This window comes from Bos mutus, unplaced genomic scaffold (assembly GCF_027580195.1).
Source record: "Bos mutus isolate GX-2022 unplaced genomic scaffold, NWIPB_WYAK_1.1 CTG260, whole genome shotgun sequence".
Taxonomy (NCBI): domain Eukaryota; kingdom Metazoa; phylum Chordata; class Mammalia; order Artiodactyla; family Bovidae; genus Bos; species Bos mutus.
This window is the reverse complement of record NW_027219762.1, coordinates 99011-113185: the sequence shown is the minus strand read 5'-3', so window position 1 is coordinate 113185 and position 14175 is coordinate 99011. Positions and strand designations below refer to the sequence as shown.

At 47.0% G+C, this 14175-nt stretch overlaps 1 pseudogene; it reads right to left on the bottom strand.

Annotated features, from left to right (window-relative positions):
* Window positions 1–9712: 9712 nt before the first annotated feature.
* Window positions 9713–11907, bottom strand: LOC138986923 (testis-specific Y-encoded protein 1-like; annotated as a pseudogene).
* Window positions 11908–14175: the final 2268 nt, after the last annotated feature.

Below are 14175 nucleotides of genomic sequence, written 5' to 3'. Positions count from 1 at the left end.
TCCAAAGGTTAAGCAGGGGCGCCACGTGGCTGGATACTTTTCTCCATGGGATAGAGAACCTGTTGCTGTCCGGATGCTAGGGAAGTAGGGAAAACCCCCACTGTTTGCTACAGTTGATTTTCACTGTTCAGGGACACCAGAGCCTTAGGGTACAGAGCTCAATCTGTGTCTCTTTATCTCTGCTTCTGGTACAGCACTGTTTTGGGCAATCTTTCTATGTGTGTACCAAGGGCTGGTGTCTGTGTGTCTCCGTCTCTCCATGTTGTGCTGTTGCTGTCTGGCACTCTCTGGACACCAGCGCTCATATGAGAAGCTAATCCATGGCGTGAAGGCAAGCTCTTCTCCTTCTTAGTGAGTTGCACCAATGGGAGATCCAATTTTTTTAGTCCACGCGTTCAGATAGTTCTTTCTCAAACTTGAAAGCCAACAGTCGGTGGTCAATGCTGAACTGCAGAAGGGGCTTCGACCTTCCTTCCTTTGCTGGACAGATGTGAATACTGCACAGGCCTGAGGTGGCTTGGCCACACTTGGCACAGATTGAGAAATGGGGCATGCTCTCCTGGCATAAGGGAACTCCATGAACATCACTTGAAAACCTGCCAGGCAGACGGTAAGGACAGCTCCCCTTTGAGTTCCACGACCCACCGGTGCCAGAGATATGCATGGCTACCCATTTACCCTATCAAGGCCCTTTCAACATGTGCCGGTGTCCAGCCCCAGCACCATTCAGGGATACCCTCAGGAAAAATGGTGTCAGCAAGAGAGAAAAGTAAAGGAGAGAAAAAGAGGCTGATATTCCCTGGTTTACACAGAAAGCCAATAAAGCCCCTGACACAGGACTTGCTGTGTTCACAGAGGCCACAGGCGCCCTCTAAATGGAGCGAAGATGCAGAGCGCCTTCTCTATTGGGTTTTAGATGCCCAGGCAAAAAAGTGAACTCAGAGAGCCTCTGTGCTCATGGGAATCTGCCTGAGAAAAAGAGAGAAAGAGAAAGAAAGAATGTCTCGGGGAGACCCAGCTTAGGTGAAACGGGTCTGCAGCTTTATTTTCAAAAGGGGCTTTTATACCCCGAGTTACACATTTCCAGGAGTGAAAGATACAAAGTCATGCAGAATCAGCTCAACATTCCATCAGTTTTACCTTTAACGAAACCAGGACATTTTCTGCATAACTTTCCCCAAAAAAGGGTCTTATGTTATGTACATTATCTTCTGGCCCTGTGGCCTGTTAACATTTTGTGACTCTTTCTTGATAAAGTTTGGTCAACCAGAAAACCTGATTTCCCTTTATCTTTCCAGTTTGCAGTCCCCCTCAGGAAACAGAGTTACATTCTCATGAAGCAAAGGTGCAGTGGGTTACAACAAAGAAAGTACTTATTAACTCAAGGGTTTTTTGTTGCTAATACCAAGGCTACTGCTTGTTTTTCTTGCATACCAACTATACTAGCTAATGCACTTCCGGCTGCACACTGGGTAAAGGACAAGGAAACTTGGCAACAAACATTGGCTCAACAATGCAGTATTATTCTAATAAAGCTTTTTCTTTTTTTATAACTCGAAGGTTAGGCTTGGGGTGTTGTGAACAATCATGTACGTTAGTTACAAGAGTGTGGATAAAACTGCCAAGCAAGCTTAAATAGTAACAGAGGAGTTAGAATTAAAATTTTCCTTTCAAGCCCAGGAGAACTATTAACTAGAGCCTTAAATTGATTTTCTTCAGAGAAAGGTGGTCGGGGAGAGCCCCCTGTTAATGTCAAAAGAATTGGTGAAAGGCATGATATAATAAACAGTAGACAGACAGATTTTGGTTTCGGGACAGATGGTTTAGCAGGTCCAGGGAATCCCTCGAGTCCTGATCTGCCTTTGCCTGTCAGATCTTCTCCGCATGACCTTTGTCATGGGTGGGATCTCCCGTTGTGGCTCCTGACATCTCTCCTTTTTGTATTTTTTAAAACAGCCAGATGTAACTCAGTCGCGAGCTTCTGAGTACTCTGTCAAAGAGTTCTGACAATACAAGGAAGAATAATTATGAGAAGCAGAATTAGAGTGGCCACAGCGGCGTAGCTAAAAATAGTAGACAGAATGTTGTTTTCCTGAAATAAGGTTTGAAAATGTATGAAAAATGGTCATTTGCTGCTCCTGTGGCAGTAAAATCCAATCGGGAATGTTCCATGGTCTTTATCTTAGTGTGAAGTTTTCCTAAATCTACACTAATGCTGGAGCTATTCCATACCCCCGAAATATGATTTCTAATTTTCTCCCAGTTATAATCTGTCTCGTTTACTTTCAGGGGTGTTACAAAAATCCACAGGTAGTTGGCATGATAGGACAATGACAATTTTTCTTTAATGCCTGTAATTCAGTCCCAATATGCATTACAACTTCCTCCAGGGCATCTACCTCCATTTCTAGTTTCCTATCTATAACTTCCTGACAAAGCTAAAGAGCCATTTTTAGACATGAATGTGAATGTGAACGTGAAGTCGCTCAGTCGTGTCCGACTCTTTGTGATGCCATGGACTGTAGCCTACCAGGCTCCTCTGTCCATGGGATTTTTCCAGGCAATTTTAGACATAATATTAACATATTGAGCAGTATGCACTTTTTGAGTCAATGATATTGACGCCACAGTGACAGAGGTAATTGCAGTTATTAAAGCTGATATTCTCAAGAAAAGCAAGCTCACAAACCTTCACGATCACATCAAATCTTGTAATCGTTGCAACACAGCAAGACTGCAGTTATCATACCAATAAGTGATTACAGTCACCGGCACTATAAGATAGGGTGGACTTTGCAACACTGCAAAGGAGCAAACATTATATTGAGGGTTCAAACAAGATGAGAGCATACATTGTTCACAAGATACTATGTTAGGTCCACCTGAATAATTTATTTGTATATTAAGTCCTTTGGAGTCATTAGTGAACAGAAAAACATAGGGAGAGGGTAGGCAAGCTAAAATAAAATAAGTAGACTCATTTTTTGGTCGGGATAGGGTTACATCAATTTGCCAGAGAGCATTAGGCTTAAGGCCTCGGAGATTTACTCCTAACGGTGGATATGGATTAAATAGTGGGCAATTTGAACATAACTTAACTCTTTGTCTAGCTGTTTCTTTTAGGGATATGAAATTCATACCTTAAACCAGCTGCATTTTGATGGTGAATTTTGTGAGAATTTTTGGCTTTGTCCATCTTTTTCTGTAAGTTTAAAGCAATTAATTTAGTCAATGCATCTGCCAAAGCATTTCCTTCATGTAAAGGGCCAGACAAGCCAGAATGGGCTCTAATATGTCCCACAAAATATTTGTTATCTCTGTGTTTAATCTTTTTCTGTAAATCAGATAACAAGGAGAATATAGTAGTTTTTTTTTTTTTTTTTTTTTTTTTTGAATATTAACAGTCCCTATATGAGGAAACAACCCTACAATATATTGGGAGTCAGTCAAAAAATTGAAGGTGTGGTCTCTTAAATGTTGAAGAGCCCAAATAACTGTTCATAACTCAGCTCTCTGGACAGATGTCTCTTCAGTTACCTGAACATGGGATATTTTATCAATAATTGTGTCTGCTTTAACGTTAGAGGAATCATCTGTGAAAACTAAAATTGTCCCTTCTAAAGGTTAAAGTCCAGCAATGGTAGAGACGTCTGCTCCAGTATCTAACAGCCCTATTTCATTTCCTTGAATTAAAAGATCTTTTGAAGGCCTAGAAGCTGTAATTTCCTGAACCCAAAAAGCTAGATCACTAGATCCAAATACTCTGTGGCCTCTAGCTTGAGAAGTCAAGTTTTTTACCTTTCTGATAATAACTTAAAAGCAAAAGCTGTGTTATTCTTTGACCTTTATTAATTTGCACAGTTTTGGTAAGTGGCAAGATCAAAACTTTAATTTCCCCAATATAATCAGAACCTACTACAACAGGCACCAGTGAAATTCCTTGAAAAGAAAGCGAGCTACGCCCAAGCACAAATCGTACAATACCCTCAGGTAGGGGGCCAGCCACTCCCGTTGCAATTGGAGTAACCAGCATGTCCGGGGTTAATATTGTTGTTAAAACCCCTTACCATTCCGCTTCTCTCCTAGCCTGGGTGAGGCCCCCCTGAGGGGTTTTCTCCAAGGAGTATGCTCTGCATATTGTGTATGCGTATGCTTTAATAGTTCTGTTGTGCAAAACACTTTTTATCTTCTTCAGCTTTAGGCAAGACCTTTGGAGGCTTTGGGAGGCGCAAACGGAGGTGGCGGCGATCACCTTAAATCAGAAAGTGGTAGATAAGTCTTTAAAGGTTTGTGCAGAGGGGGAGGGGGCTCACCAGGGCGCCTGACCGTAGGGTCCTGTAAGCCCCCTCCTGTTCATCAATGGCAGAAAATATGATCTGCACAAAAGTGGAGACCCACCACCGACCGCTATAGCCTCCCACATAGGCTGTCTAACAGCCTCATGACAAGGGTCCAGGACATTTCTAATCATGTTTCACAGAGCAAACGCATCTAAAGGAATATTTTCTGGCCTATGCAAAGTATAAAACAAACATAGAAATTTAGACAGTCTTCCTGTGGTTTTTTTAATGCCTCTATTGACCAACATGTGAAGTAATACTTCAATAAACATTTGTCTATTCTTAGATGCAGAGAAACCTATTTTTCTAGATAATATTCTTATTCATTCTGTACCCTCTTCACCCTGCTGGCAGTTAGGCAGGTACAATCCTAACCGCCCCACATTATGGTCTCAAATTATTTACTCTTCAGATTTATGAGCAGGATCTAAAGCATCCTTAATCATATTAAAAAGAGAAAGGGTGTCAGTGGTTACTTTTTCTGGGCAATGCAAAGTGTAATAAATTTTTACCTGTTTCCCTACATTTTCCCAGGTATCTAGGTTATCAGTGCCCTCTTCTGGAAATCAAAGACATTGCTCTTGTACAAATGTAAAAAAGGATTGAATACTAGCCTTCTTAACTTTAATTCCTCTTTTATTTAACAATTGCAAGATTACTCCTATAAAGAGTTGTTGTTCTTTTGATTTGTTGTTACCCGTGTCAGTGATTTCTGTCTTCAAGGAAAGATTCAACACTACCCACTCTTCCTCACCCTACCTATCTTATGCAAAGTGGTTTGCAGCACCCTAAGTGGAGTCCTAGCCGTCCCAAAAACTGGACAATGGGGAGACTTAACTTCAGGTTCCTGTTCTGGGCGCCACTTGCTGGGGTCCAGCCCCAGCAGGATTCAGGGATACCCTCAGCAAGAGAGAAAGTAAAGGAGAGAAAAAGAGGCTGATACTCCTTGGTTTACACAGAAAGGCAATAAAGCCCCTGACACAGCACTTGCTGTGTTCATGGAGGTCACAGGCACCCTCTCGATGGAGCAAAGTTGCAGAGCACCTTCTCGATTGGGTGTTAGAAGCCCGGGCAAAAAGAGAGAACGTAAAGGAGAGAAAAAGAGGCTGATATTCCTTGGTTTACACAGAAAGGCAATAAAGCCCTTGACACAGCACTTGCTGTGTTCATGGAGGTCACAGGCACCCTCTCGATGGAGCGAAGTTGCAGAGCACCTTCTCGATTGGGTGTTAGAAGCCTGGGCAAAAAAGTGAACTCAGAGAGCCTCTGTGCTCTAGGGAATCTGGCTGAGAAAAAGAGAGAGAGAGAAAGAGAGAGAGAGAGAGAGAGAGAATGACACAGGGGAGACCCAGCTTAGGTGAAACGGGTCTTGCAGCTTTATTTTCAAAAGGGGCTTTTATACTCTGAGTTACACATTTCCAGAAGTGAAAGATACAAAGTCATGCAGAATCAGCTCAACATTCCATCAGTTTTACCTTTATCGAAACCAGGACATTTTTTGCAAAGCTTTCACAAACAAGGGTCTTATGTTATGTACATTATCTTCTGGCCCCATGGCCTGTTAACATTTTGTGACTCTTTCTTGATAAATGTTGGTCAACCTGAAAACCTACTTTCCCTTTATCTTTCCAGTCTGTAGTCCCCCTCAGGAAACAGAGTTACATTCTTATGGAGCAAAGGTGCAGTGGGTTACAACAAAGAAAGTACTTATTAACTCAAGGGTCTTATGTTGCTAATACCAAGGCTACTGCTTGTTTTTCTTGCATACCAACTATATTAGCTAATATCCTCCCAGGTGCCTTTAATTGGGTAAAAATTGGGTAAGGAAAAAATTCAGGAAACATTGGCTCAACAATGCAGTATTATTCTAATAAAGTTTTTTTTTTTTTTTTTTTTTTTTTTTTTTTACTCAAAGATTATGCTTGGGGTGTTGTGAACAATCATGTGCATTAGTTACAAGAGTGTAGATAAACCTGCCAAGGAAGCTAAAATAGTAACAGAGGGGTTAGAATTAAAATGTTCCTTTCAAGCCCAGGAGACTTATTAACTAGAGCCTTACGTTGATTTTCTTCAGAGAAAGGTGGTCGGGGAGAGCCCCCTGTTAATGTCAAAATAATTGGTGAAAGGCATAATATAGTAAACAGTAGAGACAGATTTTGGTTTCGGGCAGATGCTTGAGCAGGTCCAGGTAATCCCTCGAGTCCTGATCCACCTTTGCCTGTCAGGTCTTCTCTGCATGACCTTTGCATGCATGGGATCTCCTGAGGTGGTTCACAGCAAATGTGGTTCTGTTCTCCATGTGAGAACACACCCAAGCCTGCCTAGTTGCCCAAGCCTGTGGGGCCAGGAGCAGTAAGAGGATCAAGCTAAGCCATCCATCCTGTAGTCCTGATACCAATATATGTGTTCTGCAAAGAGTTCAATTAGTGATGTTTCAAACTGGAAGACTCTGCAGGTAGCAGGTCCTTATGCTGCACTTCTGGTCCATCACTGAAAGCACACAAAAAAGGCAAACCTTACTCATGCTCATGGCAAGGTCAGGGAAAGTATGCCTGGCACTTCAGAAGGACAGAACGGCCCTTGTAGCCGGGTGGTCAAGGGGTTGTGTGGTCACCCACTTTGGCTTCTTTGTCTGAGGTTGCTGATTGTTCTGTGTCTTGGAATCTTTGAACTCTCACTGGTCGCCCACAGGCACTTTCCTCCTGCCTCTCCTTTCTGCCAGGCATCCTTGGTGCACCATTCTGACTCCACTTAGAACTTGCTTGCTCGGTGGGATAACAGAGATTGGTACCCTGACTTCAGTGCTTTTGCTGGCTGGAGTCTAGGTGGAGTCTTTCCCTATGACGTTCATGCTTTGCTATTCAACTCCCATTACCTGGTTAGGTCACTTCCGACAGCTCATACTCATAAGCGTACTGGCAGGTGGTTCTTTGTGTGCATGTGCATGTACACAGTAACATCCCTGAGAGGAAACTTGCACATATGCAGAAGTACACGCTTTCTTCTCCAGGAACATGAACTTTGGTAAGCATCCAACTTTCTTTGTCCTGGTTATTTTCTTTCACTTGCTCATCTCAGGTTGCACTTCTGACTCTGTAACTTAGCACCAACTGTGTTAGAACCACCCAGACATCACTGATTGACTAAATGCCAAGACTCCCTTTCAGTTGCTCTCATTAGGCCCAGGTAGGTCTTCATACAATCAGGTATATCTGCTTTCCTATACAGCCAAAGTGCCAAAGAAGCCTGTCCCTGGTTGGGCCCAAAGACATCCAAGACAGTCACCTGGAAGGCAGGGTCCCACTGAGTGTCACCTGGTGCAAATCCCCTATGACAAAATCAGAGAATCTGCTCCAGAGAGAGAGAGCCAGAATCCTCTCTCAGATGCAGATGCACACCTTTGCCCCTCTAGACCCCAGAGCCAGGGGCATGACCCCAGAGGAAAGAAGGAATTCACGTCAGGACTTTCAGCACACACCATGGGGTATCTTTGGCAGGACCGCTATTGCCTAGACCCTGGACCCTGAAAACCAGCAGGCTTCAAATTACCCCCAGGGGCTTCCCCATCTCCCACTCCCCCGAGTTCCCTTGGGACATGCAATAAGCCCACCACCCTTGCTTCCTCCCTGTTCCCTCCCTCACAGGCACAACCCAGCGGAGGGCCACACACGTACACTAAGCCCTGCACTTTCTTTGCCTACCTGCACTGCCAGGGAGGCTGGAAGTGCCTGGAGGCATGCCACACTCACATCCTGTCTCTCCTAGGAGGCCTGTCGTTTTGCACAGACAGCCTGCCTTAACTTATCTTCCGTTTTGTGTCACATCGTGTCAGTGTGTGCCACTCTCATGGACATAGCATGCTGGCTTTTGGGCTGATCCTGGGCAGCACAGCCCAGGACCTTTCCAGTTCTCCTTACGTGTGTGGAACAAGTCTCCAGTGCAGCAGACAATCTGTGGCTCTTTCTCCTTCAGGTCTCTGCCCTTTTCTGCAGGACCTTAGCCTCCTCACCATCCCAGTCCTGCCATAGCCACATCCACCATTTCCAAAGGCCGGCCCATGTGACCACAGGCTGAGGGCTCCAAAGCCAGTGGTCTCAAAGCCCTACCCCACCTGATTTGTCCTGGGTGAATCCTCAGGCCATGCATCCCCTCTTCCCGGTCCAAACACACACAACAACACAGTAGAAATGGTGAGCTTGTCTTGTATTTGGTCTAATTGCAGATTTCTGGAGCCACGGTCTGGAGTTATCACTGGCCATCCTTTCCTCGTTCCCATCCTGTACAGGGTACTGCAGAGATACGGCGACCAACATACCTTAAACTGGGGACGCCTCGTGCCTCCTCTTTTGGTTGCTTGGCACCTCCTCTCCTGTCTCCTTCATCTCTGTGTCTGCCCTGGGCCAGACACACACACACACACACACACACACACACACACACACACACACACACACAACACACACACACACATACACACAAATGCTCGGCACAGGAACACAAATGCAAACAGGAAACTCATGTGTTTCAGAAGCCCGTGTTCCCTGATTGTGTTTGTGTCTCCGTGCCGAGCATGTGTGTGTATACACGCATGTGCTTATGTCGGCTGTGTTTGTGAGTGTGTGTGTTTGTGTGTGTAGCCCAGGGAAGACACAGAGATGAAGGTGACAGGAGAGGAGGAGCCTAGTTACCATAAGTGGAGGCATGAGGTGTCCCCAGTCTAAGGGTGGGTGGTCTCTGCAATGTCAGAGATGTTGTCGGTGGGCACCATGCCCTGCCCTTGTGGCTCCATGTTCACGTCCTCCACGAGCTCTTTCCTGTTCACCTCCTCCACGAGCTCTTTCATATTTTCCCAAGGTAGCCTGAAGCCACTTCCAGCAGCATGTGTGGTGCTTGTGAGCCACCAAGCGGTGCATGTGGAAATTCACAGAAGAACCCAAAGTCAGCACACAGGTGCACTGGGATCCCAGACAGGATGCCCTTTCAATGATAGACCTTCCCAGGTTAAGGGGCAGGAATGAAGGGCCCAGGCAATGTCAAACTCAGTGAGCAACAGGAGGCCAGAGGATGGGAGGACCCACAACAGGATGATTCTGAAAAAGAAACTTACTTCACCCTGCCTCTAGTAGTATCACCTAGGAGTCTTATGCTGCAACCACAACTGATTTGAGGGAGACTTGTTTCACTCACGGACACACTGAATGCTCAGGCCCTAGCCTCAGCAGGCGACCTGCTATATGCATGGCCCAAATTCATGCTCCTCAGCCAGCTTGCATGAGCCTGAGCATCCCCATTTGGGAAAGGAAAGTGTCACGACTCCAACATGGCTGTCCCTTCACGGCCCACCTCCAGACCCTTTACCACATGTGTCTCTGTCAGTTACCACTCACGGAAGAATCTTCCCTGCTGGGGTAGTACTTCAGGGGATCACCCTACTCGTCTTAGCTGATTATCTGGTGGCAACACAAGCCAGGTCAGCTCTGGGCTGGCCAGGACCCGAACCTTCCCATGAGCAGCCAAGAACTCTAACATCAAGCATCAACTGTATGCAGGACCAAAACTAGTCTACCTCAACAATCCTGTTTGATTCTGGGCAGTTGTGGCCTGACAACCAGTTGAGAAAATTAAGGCTCCTGGTGACCAGCCTGCAGCTGGGTCCTCTCTGTTCAAAGTCCCAGAGCCAATGGACTGGTGTGGAATGATGTGCCCTTTACCCTGAAGAATGACAGGGGAGACAGGTGCGGATCCCGCAGGTGAATCATACACACCCTTGCACACCCACACTCATCACCCCAGGAGCCACGTTTTACCAGTGATGTCAAGGTAATACTCCTTAATGATCACTGTGTTCAAAAAGTAGGGGTTATACCGAAAGGAAAAGATCAACTTGCTGTGGGACCAGGGATGGCTCGCACCTGTACCTGCTAGGATAGGGAGAAGAGAAAGGTGCAAGCTTCTAGGGACCTCAGCTTGCCTCCCATTAACAGCTTCCACGAAGCCTCTCCAAACTCTCACAGTGTAGGAACATGGATAACATGATCCTCCCACTCCCCACCAAGTCCCATACCCACCCGTCTTCAGTCTCCCTCACTGGCCTGCAAATTGATCAGGTAGCTGAGAAAGTCTTTATCTTGGTCGCTGATGATGACAGAAACTTGAGGGTGGTTCATAATCTGCTTTAGGTCAAGGAGCCATATTAGCCACATACTAGGCCAAGAAGAGCCAGGAACATCAGCCCTAGTCTGGGGTGGAAGGACACTGGAACAGGCATCGTCAAGGATGCTGGGCACTTCTGCTTGCCCAGCCACCACGGTTGTCCTCAGGCCCTGCCATACCATCAGGCACGCTCATGGCTCTGGGTTCCTTGTGGTGTTCTGTATCTGAGGTGGTCTGCATTCCCCAAGAAGGGGCTGTTTCTGATCCCTACTCTTCTCCAGACTTGTGTATGCTGAGTAGTGGCATGTCATTGCTTACGTGGTCAAACAACTTGCAGTCGTTGTAACAAATCATGTCCGAAAGCAAAGGAGTTGGTGTGTGTTTGTGTATGTTTATGTGTGTGTGTGTGTGTGTGTGTGTGTGTGTGTGTGTGTGTGTGTCCCATATCAGTTATTTTTGGGATCATCCACATTTATAATAACTGTCTGCTGAGGCTGCTCTGGGGTACTGACTCTGGTCATTCCTGACTTAGAGGCTTCGGAGCTGCTCCTCCTCAGATGCAGGCCTGAAGTAGACACACAAAGTCATGACTGCAACACTCACAGGTGAGGCCCTGCCTGAACTCTACTCAGCTGTGCCTTTGGAGCCTGCCAATTGCCCAGTACCACACTTCCTTCAGGGTCCACCAGCACGCATCCTGCGCCCTCGCCCCCACCCATCCTCCTGCTCCTGCCCCTGCACCTCCTCCTCCTCCTGAGCAGCAGACCCCAAGGAGCAGCAGAAAGGATACCACTTTGACCCAGAAGCCAGGGATGCCCTGGATAATGGCACTCCTCTGAGCCAAGTCACACTTCCTCCTCTGATGGCTCTTGCACATGAACTAAACTTAGGCCCTGCAGTTTTTCTCATGGTCAGAGCTCAGTTCCACTTGCAGGGTGGCCAGAGCCTGAAGCGCATCTAGCGCCAGAAGTTCATTCAGGCCTCCCGGCCGTTGCTGGCCTTGATCCTCTAATATCTTCTCATCCAGGTCTTGGGAGGACCCCTGTTGCTGCTTCTCATCAGCCAAAACCTCCACCTCCTCCATGATGTCTTCCACAAGCAGCTGGAACATCCGCCTGATCTGCGCCATGTCTCTGTCCACCAGGGCAGAGGTCCTGTCCAGCAGGTCCCCTGCTGCCTCCACACTGAAGAGAGGGGCATCTTCGCCTGGTGTGACAACTGGTGGCTGCAAGGTCGCAGCCATGCACAGCATCACAAGGGCAGGCTTCAGGGCCCCATCCCCATGAGCACCCGGGCTCACAATTAAGAAGGTCTGGGGTCCCAGGACACTCCGACATTCCTCTGACCACCTCTCATGCTCTTCTTGGCCCTGACCATGACCCCAGGCTGGGTCAGATATGAAAGGATGGGACATAAGAGCACCAAAGCAAGTGGTGTGCAATGGCGGCCCAGGCTGCAAAAAACCTGTGGGGCCAACTTGCTTTTTCGGGGTGGGGAGTGAGAGGCATGGTCGGGAGGCAGTGGCTGGTGTGTCTGTGGTGGCCTGAGGTTGAAGAAAGGGGTGGTGGTCAGCCCAGGACCGGGTGAACAGGCTCTGGTACATCAGCCAAACAGGCACGGCCCTAGGCTGTGAGCCACGCACATGCTGCTGGCCCAAATCTAGACCAATGGCTGAGAGGGTACTGGACGGCACCCTTATGGACACGCCCCTAGACCGGAGGACATCTTCCGCGGTTCCTGGGCTCCAGCTCCACCACGTGGCCAGATTCTGCTCTAGGGAGCTAGCAGATTTTGCATCTGCCGCTACCCCAGGCGCTGTCATTGACCTGCATTTGGAAATTTCAACCACGGGTTCCTGCTCCGCAATCTGAACAACACACTCCTGTGTCCCACAGGACCTTCAATAACCGAGAGCTCTCCCTGAGTATCCAAATGATACACAGGGGCTCCAAGTGGCTGGATACTTTTCTCCATGGGACAGAGTACCTGTTGCTGTCCAGATGCTAGCGGAGTAGGGAAAAACCCAACGGTTTGCAACAGTTGATCCCCATTGTTCAGGGACACCAGAGCCTTAGGGTACAGAGCTCACTCTGTGTCTCTTTATCTCTGCTTCTGGCATAGCACTGTTTTGGGCAATCCTTCTATGTATGTACCAGGGCTGGTGTCTATGGGTCTCTGTCTCTTTAAGTGGTGCTGTTCCCCTTTGCCACTGTCTGGACACCAGCACTCATACAAGAAGCTTATCCTTGCCGTGAAGGCAAGCCCTTCTCCTCCTGAGTGATTTGCACTAACCTAAGATCAGACTTTTTTTTTTTTTTAAATGTATTTATTTTAATTAGAGGTTAATTACTTTACAATATGGTATTGGCTTTGCCATACATCAACATGAATCCGCCACAGGTGTACACGATCTGACTTTTTTAGTCCACACGTTTGGAGAGTGCTTTCTCAAACTTGAAAGCCAACAGTGGGCGGTCACTGCTAAACCTCAGAAGGGGTCGTGTTACCCTCCCTCCCTCGCTGGACAGACGTGAACATTGCAGAGGTCTGCAGCGTCTTGGCCACACTTTGCACAGAGGGAGAAATGGGGCATGCTCTGCTGGCATGAGGAAATTCTTTGAACCTTGTTCAAACACCTACCAATGAGACACGAAGGACAACTCCCTGTTAAGTTTCATGACTCCCTGGTGACCGAGACATGCATGTCTGCCCATTTACCCTATCGAGGCCCTTTCAAAGTGCTTCTGTTATCCATGTGAGAACACGTAACAGCCTGCCCAGTTGCCCAATCCTGTGGGGCCAGGAACAGCAAGAGGATCAAGCTAATCCATCCATCCTATAGTCCTTACCTCTGATATATGCATTCTTCAAAGAGTACAAACAGTGATGGTTCAAACTGATACAGGTAGCAGGTGCTCATGCTGCAGTGGTGGTCCATTTCTGAAACCTCAGAAAAAAGGCAAAGGATGCTCATGCTCATGGCAAGGTCAGGGAAAGAAAGCCCAGAGTTTGATAAGGATAAAAAGGCCCTTGTAGCTGCATGTCCAAGGGGTTATGGGATCACCCACCATGGCTTCTGTGTCTTGGGAGTGCAGCCTGTTCTGTGTCTCGGATCCTCTGCACTCTTACTGGTCACCCCCAGGCACTTTCTTCCTGCCAGGCATCCTGGGTGCACCACTGTAATTCCACTTAGAAATTGCTCATCCAATGAGATAACAGGGATTGGTACCCTGGCTCCAGTGTTTCTGATGGCCAGAGTATGTATCTTTCCCTATGACCTGCATGGTTTTGCTATCCAACTTTCATCACCTGGTTAGGTCAGTTTCTATACTTCATACTCACAAGCGTACTGTCAGGTGCTTTTCATGCACATATGCACACACATGCTTGTGTACACACCAACATCCCTGAGAGGAATTGCACATATGCAGAAGTACAAACTTTCTTGTCCAGGAGCATCAATTTTGGTAAGCACCCTATTTTCTTTGTCCTGGTTATTTTCTTTCACTTTCTCATTGATCATGTGAGGTTGCACTTCCAGCTCTGTGACTTAGCCTCAAAGGTTACAAAATTTTGGCATTTGCTCCTGACAGGGACCGATCTGCAGAGCATTGCGCAGGGTTGGAAATGCTCGCCCTGGAGACCTGAAAGACATGTGCCTGCATTCTGCATTCTCCCATCA